The sequence below is a fragment of the Myotis myotis genome, unplaced genomic scaffold (genome assembly GCF_014108235.1).
Source record: "Myotis myotis isolate mMyoMyo1 unplaced genomic scaffold, mMyoMyo1.p scaffold_m19_p_3, whole genome shotgun sequence".
NCBI classification, from domain to species: Eukaryota; Metazoa; Chordata; class Mammalia; order Chiroptera; family Vespertilionidae; genus Myotis; species Myotis myotis.
In genome coordinates this window covers 68,368,287-68,380,419 of record NW_023416335.1, presented here as the reverse complement: position 1 = coordinate 68,380,419, position 12,133 = coordinate 68,368,287, and the positions used below count along the sequence as shown (strand labels likewise).

General features: G+C 34.7%; 1 long non-coding RNA gene across 2 annotated transcripts; it reads right to left on the bottom strand.

The window, feature by feature from the left end:
• Positions 1-347: 347 nt before the first annotated feature.
• Positions 348-10,975, bottom strand: LOC118651530. 2 transcript variants are annotated; one of them, XR_004966289.1, is made up of 3 exons: positions 10,868-10,975; positions 7,603-7,742; positions 348-370 (listed from the first exon to the last, which is right to left on the bottom strand). It is a non-coding gene; the product is annotated as an uncharacterized LOC118651530 (long non-coding RNA). The 2 variants fall into 2 exon arrangements; XR_004966288.1 differs by lacking the exon at positions 348-370 and adding an exon at positions 2,885-2,955.
• Between the last annotated feature and the right edge of the window lie 1,158 nt (positions 10,976-12,133).

Genomic DNA, 12,133 nt, shown 5'->3' with positions numbered 1-12,133 from the left:
ACAAAAATATATGGTATCAGATAACTGTTTCCACTTTATTTTGCTCTCTCTCTCGTGCATGGGTGCACTGTGTGTGTGTGTGTGTGTGTGTGTGTGTGTGTGTTTAATCAGTTTACTAGGTGGAAAGATTAAAAGTTAGTGTGCCAAGGTCTAGCAAAATACCTCCCTACTTGTGCTCTTCAATGTGGATTTGTTACATCTAATCGATAGATGAAGTGAATTTTTGCATGCCCTTTAGTCCAAGTGGATCCATGTGTCTACTTTGACAAATAGCATGAGGTGAAAGTGTTAACTATGCCAGACCCAGACATGCCTTTTTGTGGTAACTTCCATTCTGCCTCTCAGAACATTCACTCTTCGAATATTCCATCTGAGAAGGAGAGAGTGGAGAAGCACAAGTCACGTGGAGCAGCAAATGAAGATGCTTAGTCAATATCAGCAGATGAACTCCCGTCCAGCAACTGGCATTGACTACTAAACTTTCACGTCAACTACCTTGGCGCTCCAGCATTGCTGAGCTTTCAGATTACTGAAGCCTCAGCAGACATCTGGTTATAGTACATGATAGACTCAAGGAAAAACGGCTCTGCTGAGTCTACCCAGACATTTGTAAGAGATAATAACAGTTATTTTAATCTATTACATTTTGGTCTTAAGGTCTTAAGGCACACCAACAGTGTACTAGTAAGAAAGTAGTCAGTTAGTGCAGATAATTGAAACAATAGAGAGTAGAAAGTGTAAAATATTAATAAAAGGATATTTGTTTCTGTGATGTAAACAATAAGAAATGAAAATGATGGATGTATTTTAGAATCAAGAGAGGGTAAGAAAAGAATGCTGTGAAAGAATAAAACAAAGAACACTGGAGGTGAGAGTGCACAAGGTTCACAGTTAGTCAATTTACTTTCTCAGAAAGAGAACACAAATCATATGACAACAGAAATCAGTTCACTAAATCACAAAAGAAAGAAAAAACCGCAGGGCAGGGGTATGTTCTAGGAAGTCAGAAGAGTTCATGGTATGTTATGCTACTTGAGAATGGAGAGTTTGTACTCTGGACAGAATGAATTTATATGGCTATATACAGTTTGCTAAACAAGTGCCCTTCCTCACTGGCCAGGAGAGAGCTTACAGTATTAGCCCAGTAAAAGTCTGATATTCCACAGTTGAACAAAAATTTAGTCACTTTTTAGCTTTCACTGATGGATTACACAAACTTCATGGTGTGTGTGTGTGTGTGTGTGTGTGTGTGTGTGTGTGTGTGTTTTATTATTTGTTGTTATTTTAATAGCTTGAGGAGCTTAGTGCCAGTTGTGGAGTAACACCATATTCATTTGAGATATTGCCAAGCAAGGTGCATATTTTCCTTGTATAATAAACAAGTATCATCAGGTTTTGTAATTGTTGCCATCCTATATATTTTTTTCAGATCTCCTCAAAATCTATCAAAATACTAATCAGTTTTAAATTATTTTAAGAAACATCAAAGTCTTTGAAAGTTTAAAAAAATTAAATTCAACCTATTTTACTTTAACAAAATACATAGTCTATGTAATCTTCTTGAGATTTATGATATTCAAGAATAAATTGTAATCTATAACATTTAGGAAACTAATAAAAAATCCTCTTTCAAATCACATAACACAATCCATTGAATCAAGACTATTCCCTAAATTAAGGCTGGAGTTAACACAGAGATGTAAAACAGCTAAAATGGGGAGAATATTGTTTTTCTCACACAAATGCATAATCCCAGTCTAATGAGAAAAACATCAGACACATTCCAATATAGGACACATGGCCAGCACTCCTCAATATTGTCAAAGTCATCAAAAACAGAGAAATTGTCACAGCACAATGGAGACAGGACTAATTGCAAGTGGTATCGAGGATGGGATCCTTGGATAGAATAAGAACAGTAGGTAAAAACTGAGGAAATATGAATCAAAGATGAAATTTAGTTAATAATCATGTATCAATATTATTCCATTAATTGTGACAGATGTACCATACCAATGTAAGATGTTAATAATGTGAAGTATATGGGAACTTTCTGTACTATCTTCACAACTTTGCTATAAGTTAAAACTATTCTAAAATAAAACTTGTATTTAAAAAATAAGGTTCCCAAGAGTAAATAAAATATGTTTGCTTATAAAAATATCTATTCTTTATTTCAGTACATTATTCTGTACGTTTGTCTAATATAAATGCCAGTGCATTGAGAGCACTTGCTTATCTACTCTAAATTGTTAATCACTTGATATACATGTATTAATTAGTAATACAGGGCAATAAAAGATGAATAAGATTTTGAAATTATTTATGCTAAGCCTGTATATGGATGACAGAGCTCATATATTTTCTATCTCAGTTGACCCTTGAACATTATGGGAATTATGGATTCCAATCCTTGCACAGTCAAATATCTGTGTATAACTTTGGGCTCCCTGAAATCTTAACTACTAATAGCCTACTGTTGACCAGAAGTCTTACAGATAACATAAATAGCCGATTAACACATTTTTATGATATATCCTATATACATATATACACATCATATATAAATATTATTCTTATGACAAAGTAACTGAAGAAAAGAAACTATTACTAAGAAAACCAAAAGGCAGAGAAAATACATTTACAGTATTATATGTATTTATTTCTTTTTTTTAAATATATTTTATTGATTTTTTACAGAGAGGAAGGGAGAGAGATAGAGAGTTAGAAACATCGATGAGAGAGAAATATCGATCAGCTGCCTCCTGCACATCTCCTACTGGGGATATGCCCGCAACCCAAGTACATGCCCTTGACCGGAATCAAACCTGGGACCCGTCAGTCCGCAGGCCGACGCTCTATCCACTGAGCCAAACCGGTTTCGGCTGTATTTATTTCTTAAAACCTACTTAAAGGGATGGTGTACAGTTCCAACCTATGTTTTTCAAGGATCACCTGCAATTTAATGGTTAAAGTATCAATTAATAGCTACTCTACACATGTGATAACTTAACATATTTGCCAACTGATAAAGAAGGCTTTTACTAATCCAAATAAATGCCGGTCATAACTGTGAAATGGGGTCTGTTGAAGCTTTTGCCCATAAAACTAGGTAACTGGCCAGGTGGACAATATGATGGGATCACATGAGATGCTTAGTAAAGAGCACCTGGGTGGGGATTACCTCAATATTTTAATAACCAGCATTATTATATAAGTGTATACATACAAAATTTCACACTCAACAATTACATTGTATCAACTCTATGAAGTATTGATGTATTTTACATTTTAACATAGTATTTGACAACAGGATGTCTGACACCAATGTTTTTTTAAAATTGTAGTTATGCAAAAATCTGCATGATTTAGTTATGCACACGCAACCTGTGTCAGACTTATTTATATTTTCATCATCACAATTGATTACTCTTGGTAATGTATGCTGTGGTTTTAATCACTAATTACAATGTCTTCTAACCATTACAAAACTACAAGCAATAAAACTGTTGCTGGGTTTGTAGAAAATCAGTGGAGCAAAAAAGTGAATTTTAATTATTGGAGAAATTATTGTAATTCCATATTTTCTTGTAAAGCAATAACCATCTTCTTTACAGAACCTAAATTAAGGAAACTGCAGCACATATAAAGTAATGGCATTTTATTCTTGAGACTAGAGGCCTGATGCACAAAATTTTGGGCTAGGGGCTCGGCCCTCACAGCCCGGGCTGCCTTGGCCAGCCTTCACAGCCCCTCGCAGCCTCATCTGGCCCTCACAGCCCTTCACATCATTGGCCAGCCCTTGCAGCCCCGGCTTCCTCCAGAAGGTCATCCGGAATGACAACTGGAAGGTCGTTCGGCTGTTTGGTCTAATTAGCATATTAGCTCTTTATTATATAGGGTGGTTACAAACGGAGTAACCTATAAAGCAATAAGCTGAAGGCCCAGGAAATTGCTAAATTCCACAGAGTAGAAGAAATTTTTAAGCAACCAAAAAGTCATGTGACTATTTTGTGGATTGGGCGCTAATTTAATTGAGAGCATTTTTCTTTCTTACTGCATGGAAATAGCCTAATCAGCCATTCTACACCAATAAGCCTAAGAATCAATAACATATAAAATGTATACCAAATAACCAATATATAAAAGGAATAAAGATTAATTAGTAAAATGACCCCATTTAGAAATCCTAGCGATATAGCAGTATGTGCTGTATTCTATATTAGATGTCACTAAAACATTGATCCTGATATTAAAAAAAAAAAATTATGAAACATTACTTGTGATCACTCAGTCTCTTGGACGTAATGGAGAAAAGGTTTAGTTGTAAGCTTGTTTGATGGGGGGAGGATGAGGATGTTACTGAATCACATTTTCAAGAAATTTTACATGACAGTTGGGAGAAAATCTTCATATTACTAAAGCAAAGAATTCAGAGTTTTCCCATATTTATTTGCTTATGTCATTTTTTTTCTCACTAAAAGAAATACTCCAAGAGAGATGGTACTTTTCTTTGCTCTTGCACTGTTTTAGGTGCTCATGAAAGTAACTGACACAGAATAGACAATAAGTACAAAGAATGAACAGAGCCCTGGGCGGTGTTGCCCAGTGGTTTAGAGCATTGGCCTGCACACTAAAGGGTTGCGAGTTCAATTCCCAGTCAAGGGCAGGTACTTTGGTTGCAGGAACCATCCCCATCCACACAGGCAGGAGGCAACCAATTGATCAATTGATGTGTCTCTCTCACATTTATTCTCTCTCTCTCTCTCTCTCTCTCTCTCTCTCTCTCTCTCCTCTCTCTCTCTTCTGCTCCCTCTCTCCCTCTTTCCTTTCCACTCTCTCTAAAACTCAATAGAATAAAAGATCCTTTGGTGAGGATTAAAAAAAAGAATAAATAAATTATTATTTTTATTTTTTGGCAATTACTGTTTGAAAAGAAACATCACATGTACAATGCAATATCATAAACAATAGTATCATATGTAAAATAGAAGACAAAAATATATTTTAACAAATTTTTTTTAAAATATATTTTATTGAGTTTTTACAGAGAGGAAAGGAGAGAGATAGAGAGTCAGAAACATCGATGAGAGAGAAACATCGACCAGCTGCCTCCTGCACACTCCCCACTGGGGATGTGCCTGCAACCAAGGTACATGCCCTTGACCGGAATCGAACCTGGGACCTTTCAGTCCGCAGGCCGACGCTCCATCCACTGAGACAAACCGGTTTCGGCAAACCAATTTTTATAAATGCCGCAGTTTTAGGAAGAAACATCATCATCATCATCATCATCGTTATCATAACAGCAACAACTTCCATTCACAGACTTCAATCCTGCTGAACTTCCTCCTGTGTCCCACATAATCCAGTTGGTTCCTGGATGTGAGATCAGCTCAAGATTCAAATTACTCTCAAGATTTCATTCAGGAATTTGAAAGGATTCTTCCAATGCTTGCTCTCAGCCAGTAAGTTATGATGGTATGCCTTTGTTATTGTAGGTTGCTGATCAAAGCAGGCATAGCAATGATGGGATCATCCTATATAATAAAAGGCTAATATGCAAATTGTCCACTCGGGAGTTTGACCAACCGGGAGTTTGACCGCTCGCTATGATACACGCTGACCACCAGGAGGCAGCATGGAATGAAGGAAGGCTCCAGCCAGCAGCCGGAAAGCCCCGATCGGCCCTGATTTCTGGCCAGGCTTAGGAACCTGACCTGTGCATGCATTTCATGCACCAGGCCTCTATTTTTTAAATATATTTCACTTTTAGAAAAAAATGCAGAGAAAGAAAGTGAAGTCAACACTTTTTCACTTCTAGAGTATTTGAAAAATAAACATTAGTAGATTCAAAATTAGTAGATTAAAAATCAGATGACCATGTTTGATTCATAGATTTAAAATATATATATATTTTTATTGATTTTAGAGAAAGAGGAAGAAGAGGGTGGGGATAGAGAGCGAGAGAGAGGGAGAGAGAGAGAGAGAGAGAGAGAGAGAGAGAGAGAGAGAGAGAGAGAAAGAGAGAGAGAGGTGAGAAACATACATGGGCTACCTTCTACGCATCCCCTAATGGGGTTTGAGCCAGCAACCCCTAGAATCGAATAAGTGTCTTTTGATGCACAAGATGACACCTAACCAAACAACTGAGCCATACCAGCCTCGGCTTGACTCATAAATTAAAAAAAAAAAAATTAAAACTTATGAGGTTTATGGCATTAAATAACAATTGGGCTTTTATTTCTTTACCTGTAAAATAGATTTAGCAATAAGAATTTCCAGAGCTCTTGTGACAATAAAAACATAATGTATGTGAAATCATAATCTTGTGATCTTTAAAGCGCTATAAAAATGAAAGTTATTGTTCCAGTTATTCAAAACAGGAACTAGAAAGGTTATTCCTGCATGGCAGTCTGGTTTGATGATAAATGACTGAACTAACGAAGACATAAGTGGGACACAAATTCATTAACACATTCTGCAAAAGGAAGGTATGGTTTCATAAGCCTTTAGGACCAAATCCAGGTGAATGATGTATAAACTTTAAAAGAGGAAGCAATAGAACAAAGAGAAAACAATTTCATTGTCAGACTTTTTAAGTAATTATAATTATTAACACCAGCACCATAGATTTAGACAGAATTTAATCTTATTATTAATATACAAAGGAAAATATTCTCCTCATTTTCATTAAATATTTGAATTAAGAACATTTAAAATTATAATTACTTCTATACTTACTGATTAATTTTAAAAGTTATTAACGATTAGAAAATTAATATTTTAATGACATCTCTCTAATTGCAGACATGTTCCTCAGTTCTCACATAAAACTTTTTGGAAAGATTGTTAAGAAGATTCTTTTAGGTAATATTGAATATAATTGATTATCTAAATGACAGGTTTCTAATAAATGGTGACAGGAGAAGATTTTATTTTGAATGGTGGGCACACAGTGCAGTATTAGGGTTTCTAACATAGAAATCCACACCTGAAACCTGTAGGGCCATATTAACCATTGTCACACCAATCGATCAAATGATAATAAAATAAAATATAATGCACTCCTAAAATAAATAAATAAATGATAGGTTTAACTATAGAATTTATTTAAAATAAACTATGTTTTATAGTTAATTGGTAAAATTTTACGAAAATCTGAGATTACGTTATTTTCTGTAAATCAGTACCACCTATTTGTAACAGCATTGCTAATGAGGGCTTAAAAGAAAATTCCATTATTGTTAAATTTAATTAATATTTGTATCCTCACCTGAGGATATGTTTATTGATTTGAGAGAGAGAGAGAGAGAGAGAGAGAGAGAGAGAGAGAGAGAAAGGGAGAAAGAAAGAGATAAACAGCAATGTGAGAGAGACACATTGATGGGTATGCACCCCACCTTGACCGGGGATCCAACCAAAACCTTTTGGTGTATGGAATGATGCTCCAACCAATTGAGCCACCAGACAACTGCGCAAATTCAATTATTTAATGAGGATGTTTTTACATGCAAATTCATTTTACATAAAATGTAAATTGTAATTTAATTTACCAGTAGTTTTGTTTCCAAATGGTGTAGAGAATTAGCTTTTACTGACCTGTTGTCTTAGAAAGAAGTGTAAAAACTCTGGCTAAAATTCAGTAGTTATAATTACATTCTCTCAGTTGTTATCCTTCATCCAATTTCAACAGGCTTTTCATATCTTTATAAAAATATGTTTTGTGATTGTTATCTCTCCTGGAAGACAAATTATAAGAGCGATGGCTGAGTTTAGTTGCTGATACATCATTCATTCTAGGAGCCAGGCATCAGGAAAATAAATCATCCTTAGAGTTAGGTTGAATATGTTTTCCTTTTGTTTTTTCAAGGTAGAACTTTATAAAGAAGAACTATCTCCTTAATTAGAATCTGATAAATCTTCACCTAAAGATATAAGAAAAAGGGTTCCTGACTTCAGAGTAGATAAAAGGCAGGTAGTAAGATTCATTGCTAATGTGTTATCTGCTGAATAGCCCTGGATAGTTGGGAAGCAAATGCATTTGAGAAGATAAAATTGAAAAAGAAATGTGGATTTTCATAATAAACAGAGATCACAGTAAAAAATCATGAATGCAATGTTTTCTTGGGAAGAAAATGAAAGGTTAGAATTACAAAGCACTGGGATGCCAGAACATTAGCTCAAGGAACTGAAATATTGAATTGATTTCCACACATGCAATCATAGTTTTTGGAGAGGGTGGATAAAAAGACATTAATTTTGCACTATCCCATAGTGTCCTGATGATTTCTATCCTTAAGTTAGCAAAGGATATACTTTGAGATAATAGTAAGATATTTTATCCTCTTACATAGCTTTTCAAAATGAGTATGTTTTTTTATAAGAACTGGACAGAATATAGAAGTAACTTCCTCTAGAAGAGTTCTCCTATGAATAGTTTTATTATTTGCATAGAGATAAAAACTAAATTCTTCAAGCATCATGATATCTGGGGGCTTCTCTAGAAATCAGGGAATCACTGATGCATTCCTCAAGACAGAGACTTCTTAACCAAATATTGTCAAGAATATCTCATTAAGAGAGTCAACTTTTCACAAACTATGTCTCTGAAAAGATGCTCTGTGACTTCTATTCCTAACTTTTTTAATCCTAATTTTAAGGACAGTTGTCCATAAATATTCTTCATGTATATTGGGCATAAGGATTACATTAAGATTTTACATATAAGTTGGTTGAGAGGTGCATCTGGTATTTTTTCTTCTAAGAAAATAATAGGTTAAAAGTGTTTTTTAAAGTAAAGGTTAGTAAATTATTTCTCTGTGCCTTTATCAATTAGAAAAATGAATAGAATGAATACTATTTTAATGCATAAGTTATTGGAGAAAGGGCACTAATATAAATTATCATGGAAATTTTTGTACATTTGTGATCAATGCAAGCAATTAAAGAGTGTCCAGAAAAATTTCTCAATACATTTTTTAGATATGATTTTTAAGACAATAATTTGGTTTAAAAGATAACTTGTTGTTGAAATATTTTAAAATTATATTTTACAAGTACATTTTATATTCTAATTGCATATAGTTATGTCTAAATCTAAATTATGAAAAAATATCAACACTGTACCTATTCATACAAAACATGAGAATGATTTCTGCCACATAGTATACATTCAATAGCTTAATAAATATTGGTTGATGAATAAATGAAAACAGACATTTCACATTTCCAAAAATGAATTTATTCATGATATGAAAAGGATTTAACACATGGTAGTATTGGGGGTTAAATGAAAGTGGTAAGAGATCATTGCTTTAGAGAGAGGTGACTTTGTGATTTCAGAGTGAGAGATTTTATATCAGGTGTGCAGGATAGGGTCTCCAAGTTTGTTAGTTTTGTTTTGTTTTTCATCCATTTATTGATTTATTAGCTCTTTTAGCAAATCTTTGTTTAATGCCTATAATGACACAATAATTGTGCTAGGCATGACTTTGGAAGGGTTAAAATTGTAAGCTTTACCCTGGTTCTCAGTGTATCAAAATATACTGGAGAATGCAGAAAAGTAAAGAGGAGTTATTGGATTTCAAGTAAGAAATTCACAAGAATTACTCTCATGATAGTGCTTTATAAAACGAAATGCTATTTTATGTATTTACAATATGCTGGTTGCCTGCACAAGTCATTTCCTCACAGTGGTTAGTTCTGATGTAGAAACCAAATTTAATGAGAAATTGGTAATCACATAAGTCAAGCAAATGGAACTCGATATTCTTAGGGGATGCTTTCATCAGGCCTTGAGTTTGGGAAATAAATTTTCTTTTATACTTAAATAATAATTTGTCTAAATAGTATTTTGCTTTAAATAAATATTTATTAAATGCCTACTATTCATATAAAAACAATTTTTAGACTAGCAATGTCAAATTAGTGCACTCTCTACTTTAAACCATGCATGACAATAACCTAATTACTTCCAGGTAATATATATTTTTGAATTGGAGTATCTGGCCATAAGCATAGCTGCTTAAAATATTCAACTACATATTTTATCTAATTAGTTCTTAATAAGGGGGTAAAAAAGATCCCCCAATCTGCATATTGTATATCAATTACAAAACAATAAATAAAAAAAAACTGTACAAATATATATCTTTCCAGAAATATACACAAATATTCTTTGGGTATTGTTATTCTAAAAAAACTCCTGCCAAATCTCTCTCTTTTTTTTTAAGATTCCATAAAAGTAAAGAATTTTTAATGTATTTGAAGTATAATTTGAGATCAATGTGCTACATAGTCATTATGTATTGGTTGTGAGAATTTAATTCCTCAATAAAAGAAACTTTGATAAAGAGGTTAACACTTTATCAAGTAAATATACATTAAAATTGCAGATATAACAAAATAATGACTATATAGAGTCCATTCTAGTCAAAGAATAAGGATTTAAACCTAAGAATTTATACAAAGTTTTCTCATATTGTTGTTATATATAATTGCATCTCACATCTAAAAATTTTATTATGCTATAAGCAACTAAGTACTTAGACTTTGATTTCTTTTATTTTTTTTCATGGTTTTACATTGAATATAATATTATATACTTGTAATTATTCAGTTAGTTTTGTTTATTGCTCAGGATTCTAAAATAGATGCGTAAGGTCTTAGGTAATTGAGCAAAACCACAGTGGCAAAGGAAAAATTCTATGAAGGTTTGCAAAATCTGACTGCCAAAATCTGTAAATATTAATTCTATTAGATTTTACTTCTATCATTAACATCTTGGCCAATTATTTGACTTAAGGGAAAATTTAAGGAATTTGGGTTTGTCTATGATAGTCACAGCTTTTTCCTTAATACATACCTATATTTGCATGGCATTATTAGAGAGTAGGCATATATGCATTGTTGACTAGGAAATATATGAACTTAGAAGCTTGTTCTTTTTTTCCTCCTCCAGTCACTAGTTAAATTTGCTATAAAATACAAGAAAAATCACAAATAAGCCGTCATGGAATGGAAGGGTCAGCATTTCAAGCATTAAGTAAGAAATAGTTCATTGTGTCAGAAGATCACATAGAAAAAAATTATTTTAGAGACTCTAACATGTAAAAACATAGTGAAAGATGCACTTTAATCATCTTAGCTTTTATAGATGATTTTTATTTATACTTCTTTCCTTGCCTTTTGATTTTGTGTTTTAGTGTGATGAACATGATTTTTTCATCTCTTAGGAAAAGATAATTCATCAATTGACTAGAAAAAACATCCTATCTAATAATAGACAAACATGGTAATTAACTGTACCTCTGACACACTTCCCATTGGCTAATCAGGGCAATATGCAAATTAACTGCCAACCAAGATGACAGGCGGCAGCCACGCAGCTGAAGCGAACAGGAGGCTTGCTTGCTCCAGTGATGGAGGAAGCCAAGGTTCCCTGCCTGCCGCTGCCGGCCTCTGAGCTGCACTCTAAGAAACAATGTTGCAATTATAGAAGCTAAACAAACCCCAGAAACCTGCTTTCAGCCAGCCGGGCCTCAGAGCTGGAGCTGCAACAGTGTTTCAATTATAGAAAGCAAACAAACCCAGATACCTGCTTTCAGCACCCGAGGTCTCAGAGCTGGAGCCAAGCCTCAGAGCTAAAGCCAGCTCTCAGTTCCAGTGACAGCCATAGAAGGTAAATAAATCCCAGAAGAAAAAAAAAAAAAAAAAAGGAGAGGTTGGGAGCTTCAGTCACCTGCCAGCCTGAAAACGGCCCTCAGCCCCTCACCCAGACTGGCCAGGCACCCCAATGGAGGCCCCCACCCTGAAGGGGGTGTGACCAGCTGCAAACAGCCATCATCCCCTCATCCAGGCTGGCCAGACACCCAAGCGGGACCCCCACCCTGATCTGGGACACCCTTCAGGGCAAACCAGCCGGCCCCCACCCATGCACCAGGCCTCTATCCTATATAGTAAAAGGGTAATATGCAAACTGACCCTAACAGCAGAAGGACTGGGAATCACTGGTCACTATGACACACTGACCACCAGGAGGCAGACGCTCAATGCAGGAGCTGCCCTCTGGTGGTCAGTGAGCTCTCACGTGGGAGGAGCTCTGCTCAGCCACAAGCCAGGCTGATGGCTG